Source organism: Hypanus sabinus, unplaced genomic scaffold (genome assembly GCF_030144855.1).
Source record: "Hypanus sabinus isolate sHypSab1 unplaced genomic scaffold, sHypSab1.hap1 scaffold_355, whole genome shotgun sequence".
In the NCBI taxonomy this organism is placed as follows: Eukaryota; Metazoa; Chordata; class Chondrichthyes; order Myliobatiformes; family Dasyatidae; genus Hypanus; species Hypanus sabinus.
In genome coordinates, this window is record NW_026781255.1 from 272,034 (window position 1) to 292,283 (window position 20,250).

A 20,250-nucleotide genomic window follows, 5' to 3' on the forward strand; every position below is an offset into this window, starting at 1 on the left:
TTTCTCGATATCTGTTCCAGATATTAAACCCGAATCTGATTCTGATTCTGAAGTAAGTCATATCCGTAAAACAGATGTTGGTGAAGATCAGAACTGACGTAGAGCAGATCAGAATCCGTTTGCCAATGGAAAGGACCCAGACAACGGACGCTTGTTTAAAACTCAGTTCCGAGCATACTTTTCTTGCATTGGGTGATGCCTCTGAGCAATTCCCTGCCCCGGTGAATAATTGGCATGTTTTCAGGCGGGTGTACAGAAGCATTTGTTTCATGAACAGCGGAGACGTTTGATAACTGACACACAATAAGAACTTTATTCAGGACGAATTTTCACACGTCGATGCTGCCCAGCCTGCTGAGTTCCACCAGCCTGTTAGAATGCAGAACATTGAATAACCGGCGAGGTGGTGGGGTGGTTAAAGCGATGTACTGGTCACCTGTTCTGTTTTGCGAAAGTGCATCCGAATCCCGTCCTTGACCTTGCCGGTTTGTTTTATGGGACCATCTCCTGCGCATTCACATAAACCGCTGCAAAGTTATCATTCAAGTTCAGCTTGAAATTTACTGTTATTAAACCGTAAACAGGCAAACGTCCAGACGCACGTTTTTCTGGGTCTAAGCTGCGAAACCCAAAACCTACATCATATACAGCACATGAAATTATATTAAGACAATAATTTTACGAGATAGTAATATACATTCGGGAGGTATACTGAACAAGTTGACATTAAGTGCATATCCAGTACAACATATGGTTAAACATATGTGAATAATGCCACAGACGTTGCCATAAATAATGTTTAATGGATAACAACTAGCTGTTCAGATGTTACCCAACCGAACAAACCTTGCTCCTAGCCCGTGGTACCTTCTGCCTGACGGTGTGAGGACGGAGACATTATGGAACAGTAGGACGAATGCGAGTTGCCTTTGATATTGACGGAGAGCCCCTGATGACTTCCTCTGACTTTCTCACAATCCATTACAAAATTCGGGACAAAACTGATCAGCGTTTTCCCTCCCTTTCAACACAAGTGTCCGACTGGGTGCGGTCCGTTTCACTGGATCTTCTGCTCAGCCTGAGAACTTGACTTTGATCGAAGAGGAAGAAGAAGAAGATAGGATAGCAATGGACATTTTGCTGCAGATTTTTTCTGACATGAGTGAGCAGGCTTCCTCCTGTTTAACAAGCATCGAGAGCAAGGATGACGTCAGACATTGAAAGCTACCGAATGCAGACGGGACCAGACACGGTGGATGTGGAGATGAGTTTCCTACGGTGGGGATTTCCAGAAGTAGCGGGCACAGCCTCAGAATTGAAGGGGCGATCATCAAGAACAGCAGTAAGGAGGATGTATTTCATTAGCCAGAGAGTAGTGATTGTCACACACTGCGTTGGAGGACAGGTCTGTGGGCATTTTTTAAAGCACAGGTTGAGAGCTTCCTGATTGGTCAGGATATTAAATAATATGGAGAAAAGACAGGTGTATGGGGTTGAGAGGGATCCAGAATCAGCCAGAATCGAATGGTAGAACAGATTCGATGGGCTGAATGGCCTACTTCTCCTCCTATGTCTTATAGTAAGCGTGGGCGCTTTATCGGTTTAAGACTCAATTACAGGAGCACACAAACAACATATACTTTTTGATGTGTTTTATTGCTAGTCAAACGGAACAGGCGACTAACAGTACAGCATCGGTCTGTGATGACAAAGGCCACGGAGCCAAGCAATGGGCAAGATCAACAATGGCAATCATGAAACCGAGAGGCGATCCTGAGGGTGTTTTACAACAACATTCACTGACAGCTCGCATCGTAATTTCTTCATCTGTGAGATTGTGTAATTTCCTGTCAAGCTATCCATGCCTCATTACAATTGGGATTGTAATCGAATGACATCATGTTTATTTATTTTCATCCCAGCTGTTGTAAGACAGTCAGCTTTGTGTAATATTGAATATTCAGTGTGCCGGAGCGAGTATAAATGAATAACCGTGGAGATTCAACTCAAGAGTTTCTTCAGTGAGATCGCGGACAGCTGGAAGACAGGCTGAATCTCACACAGCATACTTGAAGCATTTTACCAAGTGAAAAAGATATTATTTGATCATTGCCGTTATCGGTGTTCCTGGAAAGAATATCGGCGAACTATCATTTGCAGTCCTATGTACGTGGTCTGTGGTCTCGTTCAGTTACCGACAGCGTTGTGCTGCCGCTGTATCGGTGTAAACATTGTGTCAAATCTCTGTGCTTTTTTCAGAAGCTCCTTTGGAGATTAATCCGCGGTGTCAGCTGAAAATGAACCGACTATTGACACAGATGTGGAGAGGAAGTTCGGTGAGATGGACTCATTTTGTGGATTCAGAGCAGGCAGTTTTGATGTATCAAACGCAAAGTGCACTGCAGATGCTGTGGTCAAATCAAGAAAAACAAAAAAGCTGGTTGAACTCTGCAGGTCGGGCAGCATCCGTTGAAACGACCAGTCAACGTTTCGGGTCCTGACAAAGGGTTTCGACCCGAAACGTTGCCTGCTTCTTTCAACGGAAGCTGCCCGAGCAGCTCAGTTCATCCAGCTTGCTTGTGCGTCTAGTTTTGATTTATCAATGCAAAGCCGCTGACGAAGTAAGCTCCCGTCATTCACTGCGCCCGGCACCTTTACCGGTTACTAGGTTTTATCCGTCTCAGTGGTGATACATGTTTTAAATTCGAATTTAAAGGTATTGCGAGGTGTTTTCAGAAACTGCTGCAAGCTTGAAGGGAAAACGGGCAGCGAAACCCCGGAGAGATTCCGAGGAGAGCGGTAGACATCACTTCTGAGATAGAATCCGAAACATCGGGAGCTTTCAACATTCATATCGGGTGTGTGTGTGTTTTAGTGTACCAGGGATTGTTTCCACGCTCTGTTACCCGTCAGGTGAAGCAAGAAGACAGAGTCAACCCGGCAGTGTCCTTGAGAGGTCAGACCGGGTAACGGCGATACTCCGCTCTCGAAAAAAAAGCATGGAAGCATTTAGCAAAATGCTGCAGGAATTCGGAGCAACCCCTAACAGTGACAAATGTTTTGAAGTATCTACATTGACTTCGCTTTGAAAATTAGATGGTTTAATCACTAACGTTCAAAATATCGAAAAGTTCAGCGGGCCAGGCAAAATCTTTAGAAGTGAACTTTCTGTTAAGATCCGTTGACACAGTGTGAAGGAGCTACGAAGAGAAGTTATTGCAAAATACAAACGAAGCGAGAATAAGACATGAAAATGCGGGAAATAAAATTGCTTTCAACAACGGACTTTGGAAGTGGACAGAGACGGAGGGAGCAGGCCTTCGATCTATATGGAGTTTGCGGAACATAAGTGACGGGAACTCGGCAAGCAGTATCGCTGAGACAGCTGCCGAGAAATCCTGGCCTTACACGCTAGTCGAGAACCTTCTGGTGTGAAATTTATACTGATTTTTTCATAGCGCCTTTGGCCATCGGTTGACAATACCTCCTGCTCAAACAGCGTTCCTCTTCCAGTCCCGCGTTCTGTACCCTTTCACCCAGCATTCCCGCGCCTTGGGCATCGGTCACTCCCGCTTTACACTTGTCAACCTCCAGAAGTGAGTTCTCTGCAAAGTTTGATTGTGCTCAATTTCCAGTTTATCCCGGCCCTGAGACCCACGGAGCGGCGAGACTGTAAATCACTCTCTATTTCTGCTTTCCCCCCAGTGAACTTAGTGACGATTGTGATCCTGTCCCGGGGAAAGTGCGGCCTCTCCACCTGCACCACTCGCTACCTGGTGGCCATGGCAACGGCGGATCTAATAACCATTATCTTTCGGGTCCTTTTGTGGCGGATCAGTTATTAGTACTTCCCCGGGACTTTCCTGGATATCACCCCCGTTTGCTGTGCGATCTCTGTCCTGGGATTTTCAGCCACTGACTGTTCTGTCTGGTTCACCGCCACTTTTACGTTTGATCGGTTTGTCGCCATCTGTTGCCAGAAGCTGAAAGCAAAATATTGCACCGGGAAAACTGCGGCTGTTGTTCTGACAACAACCGGCCTTCTGCTCTGTTTTAATAATGTGCCCAGATTCTTTACATACCATCCTGCGAAAGTCATTGACAATATACCTTGGGACTGTATTCCAATGCCCAGCACCTATACGGATCCCGGGTGGTTGGGGTATGACTGGCTTACTACCGTCCTAACGCCATTACTCCCGTTCGTGTTAATACTCCTGCTCAACGCTCTGACAGTCAGACACATTTTAGTGACGAGTCGCGTCCGTAAGGGGCTGAGGGGTCAGAGCAAGACGGAGAACCGCAGTGACCCGGAGATGGAGAGCAGGAGGAGGTCTGTGATCTTACATCTCACCATCTCCGGAAGCTTCATCATCCTGTGGTCGGTGAATGTTGCCGAATTCCTTTATTACCTTATTGCCGGACGGGATCCAAAGAATTACAACGAATCGGAGTACATATTTCTACACCTCGGATACATGCTCATGATATTAAGTTGCTGCACAAACACGTTTATTTATGTGGTAACTCAGTCCAAGTTCAGAGAGCAGTTCATCAGCGCAGCGAAATATCCGCTCGCATCAATTATTCAACTAATTAATAAACAAAATATCTAAATTCTTCTCAGAGGAGGTCTCCCCGATTTCAGTGTCGAAACTACAGATCTATGCCGGCTGGTGGCATACTGGCATCAGCGCTGGACTTCAGAGCGAGAAGTTCCGATTCGAATCCGGCCGGCTACCTTGCACGCTCTCCGGAAATGCCTGGGTTGAGTGTCGAGCTGGCAAGTCGACCTCGTTAAAAAACAAACAAAGTAACTGGAGAGGGATAGGCTCTTCCAGGTTCCAGGTTTCCTGGCGTCACCCGGTGAACGCGACAGCTGTGAAAATAAAAGGGAGAGACACACAACACGGGAACAGACCCTTCGAAATCTATACTTTATACTTTGCTTTATTGTCACCAGACAATTAATACTAGAGTGTACAATCATCACAACGATATTTGATTCTGCGCTTCGCGCTCCCTGAAGTTCGGATCTGGTATCCGCGACCTCCACCTCCGACCAAAAAATAAACTCATCCTACCTTTAATTTTTTTTTATCTTTTCACTGTATTCCTTCTTTAGTGTCCTCCGCTTCCCTTTGGGTAATAACAGAGCGGGTGAGGATCTGAGCATATTCAGGACCAAATCGGCAGGAATGCAACTCATTTGATAGTTTTGTCTTCTGCTTGGGTATGACACGAAAAAGAAAACAAACAGCCGAGATTTGCAGTAAACTTTACTCTTCTCCTTCGTATAAGATGAACTTGTTATGCAAAAATAAAATAAAAAAGCTCCAGAAAAGTCGTGCAATTTGTTCACAATTGTGTACATTTCTCTGGATAATCCTAATGTTCTCTCTGCATTAAGGAAGGAATGAGTTACACTTCCTGATTTCTAAAAACAAACATCCGAGCAAACTGCAAATTAAATCTCCATTGCATTCACTCCAGCACAATCTCATGTTTATACTACTGCAAACAACAACAATAACAATGATGATGTTGATGATAATCTCTGTTCCGGGTCTCTACCCATCTCCCTCGTCACTCAGACACCTCTTCTCAGTCAAATTTATTTCCCACAACCCAGATCCCTCGACTCACCCAAGCATCCCTCCTCCTGGTCTGGTTCTACCTCTCCTCCTCGGTTTCTTTCTGCCTCATCTGCCTTGCACCACATCACTCACTCCTTCTACCCCCAGTATCTCTCCTCGGCACTCCGTTCTCTCTCTGTCAGAGCCGTTCCGCTCCAGTCTTTCTTCCTCATGCAGCTCCCTCTCTCCCCCTCCCTCTTCTATCTGCCCCACATACCCTCTCCGGCCACACTCTCTCCCCTGTCCCTTTCGCTGCTGTTGTTTCTCTCTCTGCGTCTCATCCTCCAGTCACTATCTCGCTTCCGAAGTGGTCTCCCCCATTTTCTCTTTCCCCTACCCTCTTTACCCTGCCCTTCCCGCTGCTCAGCCTCCTACCCTGTCAGTCCATTTCCACTCGGCTCTGTCTCCATTGTCTCTCTCGTCAAGCTTCTCGCTGTCCTATTCTCTCTTATTCAATTTCTCTCTCTATCTTTCACTCTCTCCCACTCCTGTATTTGACTCACCCTTTCTCTCTCATTCCCTACTCTCTCTCTCACAAACTCTTTCTCACTGTTTCTCTCCCCAGTCTCTTTTCCCTGTCCATGCCCCTCCCCAGTCTCTCTTTACCCTGTCCATGCCCCTCCCCAGTCTCTCTTTCCCCTGTCCATGTCCCTCCTCAGTCTCTTTTCTTCCAATCTATCTCTTAGGCTCCCTCTCCAATCTCTCTCCAATCAGTCTATCTTGTCCAGGCTATTTCTCCCAGACTGGTCCGCTCAATCTCTATGCCAGAAGTCGCTTTCGCTGGTCTCTTTCTCCCTCTCTCCCAATGTTTCTACCCCAATTGCCCTCGCCAGTCTCTCTGTTATCGAATCACTCTCTCCCGTCTCTATCTATCTATTCTCTCTCCCCAGTCTCTCTCCCTCAGTCACTCGCCACACTCTCTCTCCAGTCCATCTCCATCCAGTCATTCTCTTCCCCATGTTCTCTCCGTCTCTCTCTCCCCAATCTCTCCGCACACTGTCTCCCTGCTACTCCCTCATACTGGTCCACTTTCTCCTCCAGCTCTCACCCACAGTTTCTCCCGACACCCCCCCCCCCACGCCGTTTTCCTCCAGTAAGCCATCGGCTCCGTCTCCCTCTCAAATGTCTTCTCTCCTACGTCCCTCTCCCCTGTCCTTTCCTCCCCAGACTCTCTACCCCTCGTCTCTGCACATTGTCCAGTCTCCCCCATCCTCCATTATCACTTCCGTCTCCCACAGTCTCTCTCTCCAATCACTGTCGCTTTCCAATCCCGCTATCTCTCCCCAACCCGGAGCACTCTCTCCCAGTCTCCCATCCTAGCCACCCCTACCCAGTGTCTCTCTCCTCCGGACTATCTCCCTGCTATTCTCTTTATTGCTCATCCCCTCTCAAGTCCTTCAGTCTCCTCTGTCCAGTCTATCTCCCTCACGTCTACCTCGCCCTCCACTCTCTCTCTCTCTCCCTTCTCTCCCCTCCGGCTTTCTGTCTCCCGCTTTCTATCAGCCCATTCGTTCTCTCTCCTTTAACTCTCCCTCGCCCTGTTTCTCTCTCCTCGTCACTCTCCTTCTATGCGTATCCTTTTCTTGTCTCACGCCCCGTACTTACTTGTCACTCGCTGCTTCTCAACCTCTCCCTTTCTCCCGTCTTTCTCCCAGTCTTTCTCCTTCCTACGCTTCTCTCTTTCACTCCCTGTGCTTCTCCCAATCTCTGGAAGACTGTCTTCCACTCGTCTCCCTTTTCTCCCAGTCTCTCTTTCCTCTACCGCCTTTCTCACTCTATAACTCTTTAACCCACTCCCAGTCTCATTCCAATCAACCTTTCTCCTCCGTAGTCTTTCCACCAAAGTGTCTGCTCCCTTGAAATTTATTTTTCCTTACGTCTCTAGTTCGTTCACTTTCCCTTACCTCGCTGATCTTCCGTCTGCCTCTCGGTTTTATCTCAGTTTCTCTACCCATCTCTGTCTTCCCCGAGTGTCTCCAGTCCACTGTGCACTGTGCTCTCATTCTCCCGGCATTGCGCTCCCCAGCGCAGCGGGATATCCGGTCATGTCAACTAATTAATAAATAAAATGTCGAAGTCCTTCTCAGTGATGGGAGGAGGTATTTTTCCACCTTGACAGTGCGGAACTGGCCGTAATGTGAGAAAGTGGCAGAAGGGAGAATAAAACTGGTTTGTAGCCCGACGGAGACACATAATGAGAACAGACCCCTCGGCGCTCGCACCCTGCGATCTTCACCTCCGACCAGTGATTAAATTCATGCTGCATCTTAGTTTGATTTTTCACCATATCTCCGCTGTCATCATCGCCGAACCAGGTTGAATAATAAATCTCACCCTGCAGTGTAAATACCGACCGTTTAAGTGACGGACAAAGCCGGTGCTTCTCGCAGACGGAGCAGCTGCTGGAAATATCGCCGTCACAAGGAGAGCGGACGGAGTTCACAGTGAGCACCCCGACGGTCAGATCGGGACTGGTCCGAGCTCGCAGTGAGTGGGCAGCTCCGCAATGAGATTTAGCTGTCTGCACCCCACATCGGATCCGTCAACACACGATGAGCAGACAACATCCACCTGGACACAGACCCAAATTGTAACTGTCGAGTTTGGCTGTTTTCCAAATTTCCATCCGAGCAAAATACAGGTTGAATCTCCTCTGCATTTACTCCAGTACAAACGCATGTATGTTAATAATTTATCATTTTTTTCTCACAGCTAAGACTGGTAAAACACATTTTTCAATTGCTGGGAACTTTCCTATTATTCCAGTGATGTTCATTATTGTAACTTTCTGGAGATTTACATACATATTGTTGTGTAGGTGTAATTATTGTTGTGCAGTGACTCTGGGATGAAAACATCATTGGATATTACAATTGGGACGTTGTACGCCCTTTTCATATACCATAGTCTTTCAATTTTATTTTTCAAGTCAGCATATTTTTGTTGTTTTTCAAGTACCGATTTCTGTATTTTATGTGTGTTTGGAATGACACACAAACACCTACAGATTTGTCTCTTGTTTTTCATTGGTTGACTATTAAGTAAATTGCATTTGCTGTTTAATCCTGTAATATTATATCCGGATGTGTCTGATGTATTGCCCTATCTCTAGGAATAATAACATTGTCGGACTCTAACTCTAAATCTCCCTCATGATTCGATTTAGAGTAATGGATCGTCTCTTTCATGAGTTTACAATTTAAAGCATGATTTTAGTGATTATGCCTGCCACTTGATTGTACCTGTGCAAGTAATCAGCTTGAGTTAAACTGTTTCAGGATAATGTAATGTGCTAAATAATTTCTGGTTTATCTTAATTTCTGCCTTCGTCGTCTTGACTTTGTTCGTCTTTTATTGTGTGTTTTCGAGATTTTCGTGTTACCCACCCGGTCCTATATTGCCACAGAAGGAATGGAACTCCCCCAACACCGTGACTGAACGTGAGCAGCTCGCTGAGCATCTTCCTCCCTCGCCTTTCCACAGTGCAATCTACTACTCCGTCCCCCCTTTCTTTCTCACCCTCAACATTCTCTCACCCCTCTCTAGTCTTTCAGCACACCCCCTCCCCCTCAGCCTCTTTCCTCCATCCTCACCCGTCTTACTCCTCTCGCCCCACTTGCCTTCACTCTCACTTTTCTTCTATATACAGTGGCGTGCAAAAGTTCGGACACCACTAGTCAAAATTTCTTTTACTGTGAATATCTAAGCGAGTAAAAGCTGACCTGATTTCTAAAAGGCATAAGGTTAAATATCATACCTTTCTTTAATATTTTAAGAAAGATTGCATGTTATTTTCATCTTTTACAGTTTCAAAATAACAAAAAAAAAAGGAAAAGGGCCCGAACCAAAGGTTTGGTTGCCTTGCATGGCAGTACATAGTAACACCCCCTTTGGCAAGTATCACAGCTTGTAAGGGCTTTCTGCAGACATCTAATAGTCTTTCAATTCTTGGTTAATGGAATTTCGCCCATTCTTCCTTGCAGAAGGCTTCTAGTTCTGTGAGATTGTTGGGCCGCGGTGCTCTTTTGAAGTCTAGCCACAGATGTTCGATGATGTTTAGGTCGGGGGACTGTCAGGTCCATGTGAAAACCTTCAGCTTGCGCCTGTTGAAGTAATCCATTGTGGATTTAGAGGTGTGCATGGGATCATTATCCTGTTGTAGAAGCCATCCTCTTTCCATCTTCAGTTTTGTTTCAGACGGGGTGATGTTTGTTTCCAGAATTTGCTAGTATTTAATTGAATTCATTCTTCCCTTCACCAGTGAAATGTTTCCCGTGATACTGCCTGCAACACAAGCCTAAAGCATGATCGATCCACCCCCGTGTTCATGAAATTCTGCACCCTTTTTTCTCCAAACATATCTTTGCTCATTCAGACCAAAAAATCTACTTTAACTTCATCAGTCCACAGGACTTGTTTCCAAAATGCTTCAGGCTTGTTTAGCTGTTCCGTTGCAAAATTCCGACCCTGAGTTTTGTGGTGAGGACGCAGGAAAAGTTTTCTTCTGCCGACTCTTCCATTAAGGTCATATTTGTGCAGTCGTCGCTGCACAGTAGAACAGTGCACCACCACTCCAGATTCTGCTAAATGCAGGAGGGGGCGGGACATTCTCCCATTTCCAGTCCGCCACAATCGCTCCCCGGAGAGTGAGGAGCTGCTGCTCGCTTGCGAAGCGTTTCGAGTCGATAGGGTCTTCAGACCGAAGCGGCTGTGGAATGGTGGGTGAAAGTTGGAGACTTACCTCGCCTCCATGGGTGAGCGGCGACCCGGTAGCTGGAAGCTCCTTAGTCCCGGCACTGGTGGGTTTGTTCGTGCTCCTAGGCTCGTGGATTCCATTGTCCTGATGTCAAAGGAAAGGTGGGGTGATAACACGGAGATACTGGGTTAGGCCGTTAGGGGGAGCTCTTCGATGCTTTTCGTTTACTGTAGTTCCGTACACCAATTGAACTATTTATGCAGTAATTTAAAAAAGTCTTTAGAAAATATAATAAAACTAATATTTCATCCTGCTTCACTCTGAAATGAATTGAAATTAATTAACTTGATTTCTTATTTCCTTCACATACATGAGGCGTAAAAATCTTCACGTCACGATTCAATCTAAACGTGCAATCATAGTAATTTATAATAATTTATAGTAAATAGAATAGTCAATGTAGTATAGAGTACAAACAAATCAGCGTGAGTTAATCAGTGTGATATCCTGGTGGAAGAAGATGTCCCGGAAGCCTGTTGGTCCTGGGTTTTATGCTGTGGTACCACTTACCGGATGGTAGCAGCTGGAATAGTTTGTGGCTGGGGTGACTAGTATCCCCAATGAACCTTCTTGCCTTTTTTATACACCTGTCCTTGTAAATGTCCTGAATCATGGGAAGTTCACATCTACAGATGTTCTGACCTGTCCGCACAACTCACTGTAGAGTACAGCGATTGAGGGAAGTACAGTTCCCATACCAGGCATTGATGCCGCCAGTCATGATGCTCTCAATTGTGCCACTGCAGAAAATTCTTAGGATTCTGGGCCATATCAATTTTCCTCAACCGTCTGAGGTGAAGAAGGCGCTGTTGTGCCTTTTGCACTTCAGAGCTGGCCTGGACAGGCCACGTGAGGTCCTCGGTGATGTGGATGCCAGGAATTTAAAGCTGTTTACCCTCTCAAACGCAGATCCATTGACCGCAATATGGGTTAGCCCATCTCCATTCCTCCTGAAATCCACAACCAGCTCCTTCGCTTTTGCGACATTGAAGGAGAGGTTGTTTACCAGACACCATTGTGTCAAAGAGATAATTTCTTCTCTGTAGGCCACTTCGTTATTTTTTGACACTAGGCCCATAAATGTAGTGTCGTCGGCAAATTTAACAGATTGGAGTTGTGGGTGGCGATACAGTCATGGGTATACAGGGAGTAAAGGAAGCAACTCAGTACATGGCCCTGAGGGGGCTCAAGTGTTGAAAGTCAGAGGGGTGCAGGTGAGGGAGCCCACTCTCATTACCTGCTGGCGATCTGAGAGGCAGGGTCAAGAAGGAGATCTCTGAGCTTCCTGTGGAGCCTGGGGGGAATTATGGTGTTGGATACGGAACTGTTGTCCAAAAGCAACATTCCTACATAAGCATTCCTTTTCTCCAGATGTTTCAGGACGGTGTGTAGAGCAGTGGCTTTTGCACCGTCTGTCGATCGGTGGTGTCGGTAGGCAAATTATAAGGAGTTCAGCTATCCAAATGTGTCGTAATTTCCTCTTTTATAATTGACTCCAGCATCTTTCCCACCACTGACGACAGGCTAACCGGTCTATAACTCCCTGTTTTCTCTCTCTCCCCCACCCCCACTTTCTTGAAAAGTGGGAGAACATTAGCCACCCTCCAATCAGCAGGAACTGTTCCTGAAAATATAGAACATTGGAAAATGATTACGAATGTGTCCACGATTTCTAGAGCCACCTCTTTAAGTACACTGGGATGCAGACCATCAGGTCCCGGGGTCTTATCAGCCTTCAGACTCAACAGTCTATCCAACACCGTTTCTTGCCTAATATAAATTTCCTTCATTTCAACCTTTACCTTAGTTCCTTTGGCCACTATTACATCTGGGAGGTTGTTTGTGTCTTCTGTAGTGAAGACTTATCCAACGTACCTGTACAACTCGTCTGCCATTTCCTTGTTCCCCATAATAAATTCACCCGTTTCTGTCTTCAATAGTCCAATTTTGGTCTTAACTATTTTTTGCTATTCACATACCTAAAGAAGCTTTTACTATCCTCCTTTATATTCTTGGCTAGTTTACCTTCGTAACTCATTTTTTCTTGGCGTTTTGCCTTTTTTGTTATCTTCTGTTGCTCTTTAAAAACTTATAAGACCCCCGGTTTCCCGCTCACCTTTGCAATGTTATACTTCTTATCTTTTACTTTTATACTGCCCTTTACTTCCCTCGTCAGCCAGGGCGGCCCCGCACTCCCCTTAGGATCCTTCTTCCTCTTTGGAATGAACCGATCCTGCACCTTCTGCATTATTCCCAGAAATACCTGCCATTGTTGTTCCACTGCCTTCCCTGCTAGGGTATCGTTCCACTGAACTTTGGCCAGCTCTTGCCTCATAGCTCCATAGTTCCCTTTGTTCAACTGTAATACTGACACATCCGATTTTCCCTCTCAAATTGTAGGTTAAAACATATCATATTATGGTCACTACCTCCTAATGGTTCCTTTACCTCGAGGTCCCTGATCAAATCCGGTTCATTGCACAACACTAAATCTAGAATTGCATTCTTCCTGGCAGGCTCCAGTACAAGCTGTTCTAAGAATCCATCTCGGATGCACTGCACAAACTCCCTTTCTTGGGGTCCAGTACCATTCTAATTCTCCCAATTTACCTGCATGTTGAAATCCCCCATGACAACTGTATCATTACCTTTGCGACATGCCAATTTTAACTCTTCATTCCACTGACACCCTACATCCAGACTGCTGTTTGGGGGCCTGTAGATAACTCCCATTAGGGTCTTTCTACCCTTAGAATTTCTCAGTTCTTTCCACACTGACTCTACATCCCCAGATTCTATGTCCCCCCTCGCATAGAATATCATTCCTCACCAACAGAGCCACCCCACCCACTCTTCCAGTCAGTCTGTCCTTTTGATAAGATGTATATCCTTGAATATTCATTTGCCAGGCCCTGTCCACTTGAAGCCATGTTTCAGTTATTCCCACAACATCGTACTTGTCAATTTCCAACTGAGCCTCAAGCTCATCTACTTCATTCCTTATACGTCGTGCATTCGTATATAATACTTTTAATTCGGTACTCCCCTCTCGTTTCATATCAATTCCTATTTCACTTGGCCATACTGTATGATCTCTTCTTGAGCTTTCTACTCCTTTGATTCCGTTGTCTTTTTTAACTTTTCTGATTTTCAAATTCTCTTTAACTCCATCCTTATATTTCCAGTTTATCCCTTTCCCCCCACTACTTAGTTTAAACACATTCGTGTTGCAGAGACAAACCTGCCTGCCAGAATGCTGGTCCCCCGCCTATTAAGGTGCAACCCGTCACTTTTGTACAATTCATCCCTACCCCAAAACAGATCCCAGTGGTCCAAGAAAGTAATTCCTTGCTTCCTGCTCCAGTTCGTCAGCCACACATTCAGATCCATTATCTGCCCTCTCCAGCACGAGGAACTGGAAGCAAACCAGAGATAACCATCCTGGAAGTCCTGCTTTTTAGTCTTCTTCCGAGTTCTCTGAAGTCCCGCTGCAGAATGTCCTTCCTCCTCTTCCCAATGTCATTTGTGCCGACATGCACTACCACTTCCGGCTGTTCACCTTCATCCTTGAGGATTCCCTGCAATCTGTCCGTGATGTCCTGGATCCTAGCACCAGGGAGGCAACACACCATCCTTAAATCTCGCCTGTTGCAGCAGAAACACCTTTCCGTACCTCTTACTATGGAGTCCCCTACTACTACGGCTCTTCCTGATGTCTGACTTCTCGGCTGTGCTTCTGCACCAATGTTCGGCTCGCAACCTGTCCGCCTCTCAGATTGGCAGTATCATCTGTCCTGACAGCTTCCAAGAAGGTGAACCTGTTTACCAGAGGTACATCCCCTCGAGTCTCCAGTACTTCAAGCATCCTTTCCTTCCTCATCGTCACCCCCTTTCTCTCTTCCGGTATCCTCGGTGTAACGACCTCACTGTAGGTCCTGTCCAGAAAACCCTCGTTTTCGCGGATAAACCTGATATCATCCAGTTCTTTCTTCAGTGCTGCAACATGCTCCTTCAGAAGCTGAATCTGGACACACGTTCGAAACTGTAGCAGTCGGGGTCACCATCAGTGTCCCTGACCTCCCACATCATGCACGTAGTACAGTGAATCAGCTTCGCGGTCATGTCTTCACCCTCTGCAATTGTGCCTGGCGTAGTCTTCTCGCCGAAGACTCTCAAGCCAAAGACTACCACTTTTCACACCAGGCACTTCCCTCGATCAGGCCACTTCGCGACCTGTGAAGTGAACTGATAGAGGTGTACATGGTGATGCGAGGCATTGATCATTTGGATAGTCAGGGGGTTTTTCCCCGGGAGGAAATCGTTGTCACAAGAGAATACAGGAAAAAGGTGCTTGGGATAAAGTACTGATGAGATGTCAGGGGTAAGTTTCTTACGCAGAGTGCGGTGAGTGCGTGGAATGGGCTGTCAGCAACGGTGGTGGAGGCGGATACGATAGTGTCTTTTATGAGACTTTTGGAGAGGTACATGGAGCTTAGAAGAATAGATGGCTATGGGTAAGCCTAGTGATTTCTAAGGTCGGGACATGTTGGGCACAACTTTGTGGGCGGAAGGGCCTACATTGTGCTGTACGTTTTCAATGTTTCTATGTTTGTATGAAAGGCAATATACATGAAAGCAAATCAGCAGAGAAACAGACAACTTCGTGGCAAATAATAGAACAGCCTGAAAACCTGCGGAATGTTCAGAGATTTAACTTGTTACTTTTGTTCAAACTGAGAATGGATGGCGAAATAATGTTAGCATTCTGGCTGGTTTGAGAATATCTTTCAAGTTAAATCGACTGCATCGCAGGTCACGGGTATGGGGTGGTCAAGACATTCACTGGCAGAGGACAGGTTCCTTCCAAACGGCCCATGTGTGCGCTGGAAAACATTGTTCTTCAAACTGTCCTCAGCCCTCGCTAATCTCCCGAGGACACGTTCCCTTTTTGATCACGGGTCTTTGGAATACCGCTGTGGATCCTTAGAATTTTTGTAGGAATAGAAGAGCAGTGTTATTGTAATATATGTCAGCTGTCATTATTTATTCCATCACTCACACCGCCCGGAATGACTGGAACAAACGAGAGAAAAGAAAGAACGAATGTTCCCCTTTAATAAAGAAGTGTTCTCCAGTTCACCCGCCAGAATAAACTCCTTCCCTCAATTTCAGAAGCGAATGTGCTCCGTTAAATGTTACAAAATAAATCGGCGTCAATATGCAGGCCTACTTTAAAAGCAGCACAGATACAAAAAAAGTCATATTTAAATAGCTCAAGCCAGGTATCATGGAAAATAACATGGAAAATACACATCATATTTTATTTAAAGTAACTAGATTGTTATATCCCTTGAGGAGTCAAATTAATGACACACGAACAGTGAGTAAAAATAGTTTAACGTAATTGTTTGTGCAGTTGGTCGTCACTAATGTCCCTGACGTGATATTCACGCTAATTGCCTCAGTGGAATTGCTCTCACCTCAATAAAAGTCTGCTAAACCGATCCCCAGTCCATCTGAGCAGCTGAAACATTCCGTACAACTGAACGCTGCTTCTGACGGAATATGGGATATCCGGCGATTTACTACATCGCGGCCATTTTCTATCCTACACTTGTAGCGGTTGGTGTCCCCGGTAAGATGCCGGAGCTGGCGACTTTATGTATGGTGCCGTCGTTACTCTGCTGCGGTATCCGCACTGTTACTGAGCACAGATGCTACCATCGGCTGAAACGTGTTTCCGGAATGAGGAATTTAGGCATCTAGAGGTTTTATTTCCATTTTCCATACTTTGATCGCAGTGTTTTCTTCTGTTGTTAAAAAAGTTGGTGTCAATATTTTCGTTGTTTCATAATTTCACCTTGCTAGGCTTTCTGAAGTGATGCTGGTTTCTGCTTTTTCTAGGCCCGAGTCTCGATCAGTGCAAAATCTTCGATCTTATAGCCACGTTGCAGCTTATTTAAATGACGGTCCAATCTATTTTCCACACGTAGCTCTTTTTTTCTGTAAGTCAGTAAATGAGAACCTGTGCTTTATTTCTCATTGACTCCACTTTGTCACGGCTACAAACAGTCTCTTTAGCTCTTTCACCTCTAATAATGGAAATGGTGTTGTTTACAGGAGCGATCGACTGCTCACCGGTACGTGAGTCGTGGAACTCGGATGCCTCGCTCGAAACTGTGGGAAGGTCGTCAATCCACTGACACTCACATCCGTCATTGTCCTCCAGCCGGAGTGCAGCGACCGAGACCGCACACACCGGATTCCCGCTTTCCACTTCCAAACAGGCTATCCCCTCCATAGCATCGGCAGAGTGGGAGCATTCAGGGAACTGACCATATTTCTATTTTGTTTCCAAATTTCTTGTAGTTAACTTAATGGCGATTGTGATCCTATCTCGGGGAAAATGCGGACTCTCCAAATGCATCACCCGTTACCTGGTTGGAATGGCCACAGCGGATTTGATGGTCGTTATCGTTGTCGCTTTAGTGGAACAGACCAACAATATCTACATGTATTCCAGATCCCTGCTCATCACTCCTGTATGCGCTCTGACACTTGTATTTCGGGTCGTAGCGACGGACTGTTCTGTTTGGTTCACGGTCAGTTTTACCTTCGATCGCTTCATCGCAATATGTTGCCGGAAGCTGCGGGAGCGATACTGCACCGAGAGAACAGCAACGGTGGTTATCGTGACCGTGGTTATAGTGAGCTGTGGGAGATGTGCCCCGGTTTACTTTACCCTTGAACCTTACGTCATCATTGACAACATGCCGTGGCGGTGCACCGCCACTTATGAATACGCTACTTCACCCGTGTGGAGAGGATACCAATTACTGGACAGTATTTTAACACCATTGCTACCAATTGCCTTAATCCTGGTGTTTAACGGGTTAACCGTAAGACATATCGTTGTGGCAAATAGAGTCCGCAGAAAGCTTCGGCACAGCAGCGACAATCAGAAAGATGCCGAAGTGGAAAAACGCAGAAAATCGATAATTTTGCTGTTTTCTATATCAGCTAATTTCATATTTCTTTGGATGCCCAATGTAGCCCATTCCCTGAAATGGCAAACGGAAAACTACTTTTACGAGGACAGATATTTGAGTTCCCCGGTATACATCCTACAACAATTTGGGTTCATGTTGCAAATTCTCAGCGTGTGTACCAATACTTGTATCTACACACTGACACAGAGGAAATTCAGAGAAGAGCTAAGGAATGGAATGACGTATGTGTTCACATTAAATGGTCATCTGTGCAGATAACGCTCGCCTCTAACGGCAATTCAGTGGAATATTCAAATAAAGCCGTTTTGTAATGAACAGGATTGGCAAATATGTCATTAATTCAAACGATCTTATGCCTTGTCATCCGGGAATTACAGAATTTGCGAAAGATTGCTGACTCCATACAGTTCAGGTATGTAGCGATAGAAACTCTCAATGCTGCTGGCGTGATTTTTACATTGGTTGAAGTATGTTCCAAACTACCACAGACACTCGACTGTCACAAGGGCAGGGATGGGTTCAGAACTTTACTGGTTTTAGATTTTTTTTTAATGGACAGCGTCGGGTAAAAGAGTGTAAAGGAAGTGCGATGCCAAACAAGAGTAGCCCACTGGTAAACCTCAGGCTTGCTCAGATCGCTTCCGTCCAAGGGGAGCAGCCTTAGGTCCCGACAGTCTGGCTAATCAGCGTGGATAGATGCTGTGTGATGTCCCCACCCCTCCAAATAGCAGACAGTACACCATATGCGATTTAATGATTGCACTTTATAGATCTTACTGGAACTATGTACTTCATAGAGTTCCAAAATAAATGGAAAAGTAAAAGGCGCCAAACTTAGAAAGCCCAACCACTTCTTGCACGACCGTTGGAGTTCAGTTAACGACGTCTTCTTGCCACCATTCGATACCCACCGACCTCCTCGACCCGCCGCCTGGAACCAACAACGGTGGTCGAGCAGAAGCCCCACACAAATCTATCCTCATCTCCTCTGCTCGACGAAAACCTGGGTCTCCGACCACCGCTCGGGGTCCGTTCCGTCGCCCAGCTTACAGCATCGCGTCTTCTCTCTCTAAACCCTTCGCGCCGACTCCCCAAAAGCCCATCAACACTAGCCTACAGCCCCACAAGAAAGAATAACACCTATCCCAATTGGTTAACAAATGAATCCAATTCTCGTTATCAGTAATTATAATCCAAACAAGCTGCGAGAGAACCCACTCTCTCACCAGTTAACATAACAAAGAAGCGTGTTTACTTTTAGCATAACTAGAAGCCATTTTATTAGCCTTAGCTGTAACATAAAAGAAGAAAACACTTCCACAAGGGGTTGTGGAATCGCCGCTGCAGAAAGGGAGGGGAACGTGGATCATGGGTTTGCTAATTGACTGTGAGACTAACACAGAAACATGAAGAGCGCGATCACCTCATTTGGAGTTTTCTATAGAGTCGCACATTCCCTCCTAATTCATAGCGTCTATACTCACATCTGTCCCCGCACTGGCGGTTTTGGCATTTTTGGGGGAAACAAGATGATAATTCAGAGTAAGAAGTGCAGGAGAGACAGAAAGAAGCTTTACAAGTTGGTAAGTCATTCGTGAAAGAGTGAGAGTGGAAGAGGTGAAATAAAAACAATCTCCTAAGGATATACTTACTTTAACAAAGCCAGGATGCACACTCCATGCCGGAATATGTAAAACTAATAAGAAGTACACACCACAAAACTTAAATGAAAGTACAACCCAGAAATCTGAAGAAATAGTCACTATAGAAGATAAAATTAACTACTCATGTCCCACTATAGAAGAATTCCCCTCGATTTGAGCAGAAAAGTTCCTAGCAAACTGAGAAATGAGTGCGCCTCGCGATGCCCGTACCTGAATTTTTACCAGCTGGAGCTGAGAAACGATAAAATAATAATATTATATTTTGAGAAACTCTCTATAGGCGGACGATCACTCCTTCATCAAAGGCAGAACAATTAATTTAAATAGCTGAGCTATTTTCTAGATCTAAACATGAACTTTGGACGAGATAAGTTCAGAGCAAAAAAAACATGGAAGCTGCAATAGAGCTGGTCTGGATAGAGAGAATCCTGCACAGGGACTCCCAAGTCCTTTTGCACGTCGTGTTTTTTGTAATTTTCTCTCTGTTTAGAAAATATTCTACCCTTTTATTTTTTTTTCCGAAGTGCATGACTCTACACTTCCCCACTGTATTCCATCTGCAAGACTTTGCCCATTTCTCCAGACGTCGATATGCTTTTGCAGCCTCGCTACGTCCTCAAAGCTGCCTGACCCTCCAATTACCATGGTATCATCCGCAAACTTTGCAGTAAAGTAATCAATTCTGGCATCAAGTCATTACCATACATAAAAAAAAAACTAGTTTCAACACAGATCCCTGTGGAACTCCACTGGTCACCGGTAGGTACCCCTTATTTCTATTATTTTCCTCCGGCAAATCAGCCACTGCTTTATGCATGCAAAAATCTTTCCTGTAATATTATTGGCTCATGTCTGGCACCTTGTCAACGACCTTCTGAAGCTCCAGGTGCACATCAGCAACCGATTGTCCTTCGTATATCTTGCTTGTTAATTCTTCTATACATTGAAAAGATTTCAACACGCTTGTGAGACAAGAATTTCCCTCGAGGAAAACATACTGAAAATGGCCGATTTTACCATGAGCCTCAAATACACTGAAAACACGTCCTCAAAATCTGACTCCAATATCTTCCCAACCAGTGAGGTCAGACTAACTGGCCTATAATTCGGTTCTTCTACCTCTCTATCTACTTGAAGGGTGAAGTGGTATTTCCAACATTCCTGTCTTCCAGCAGCATACCAGA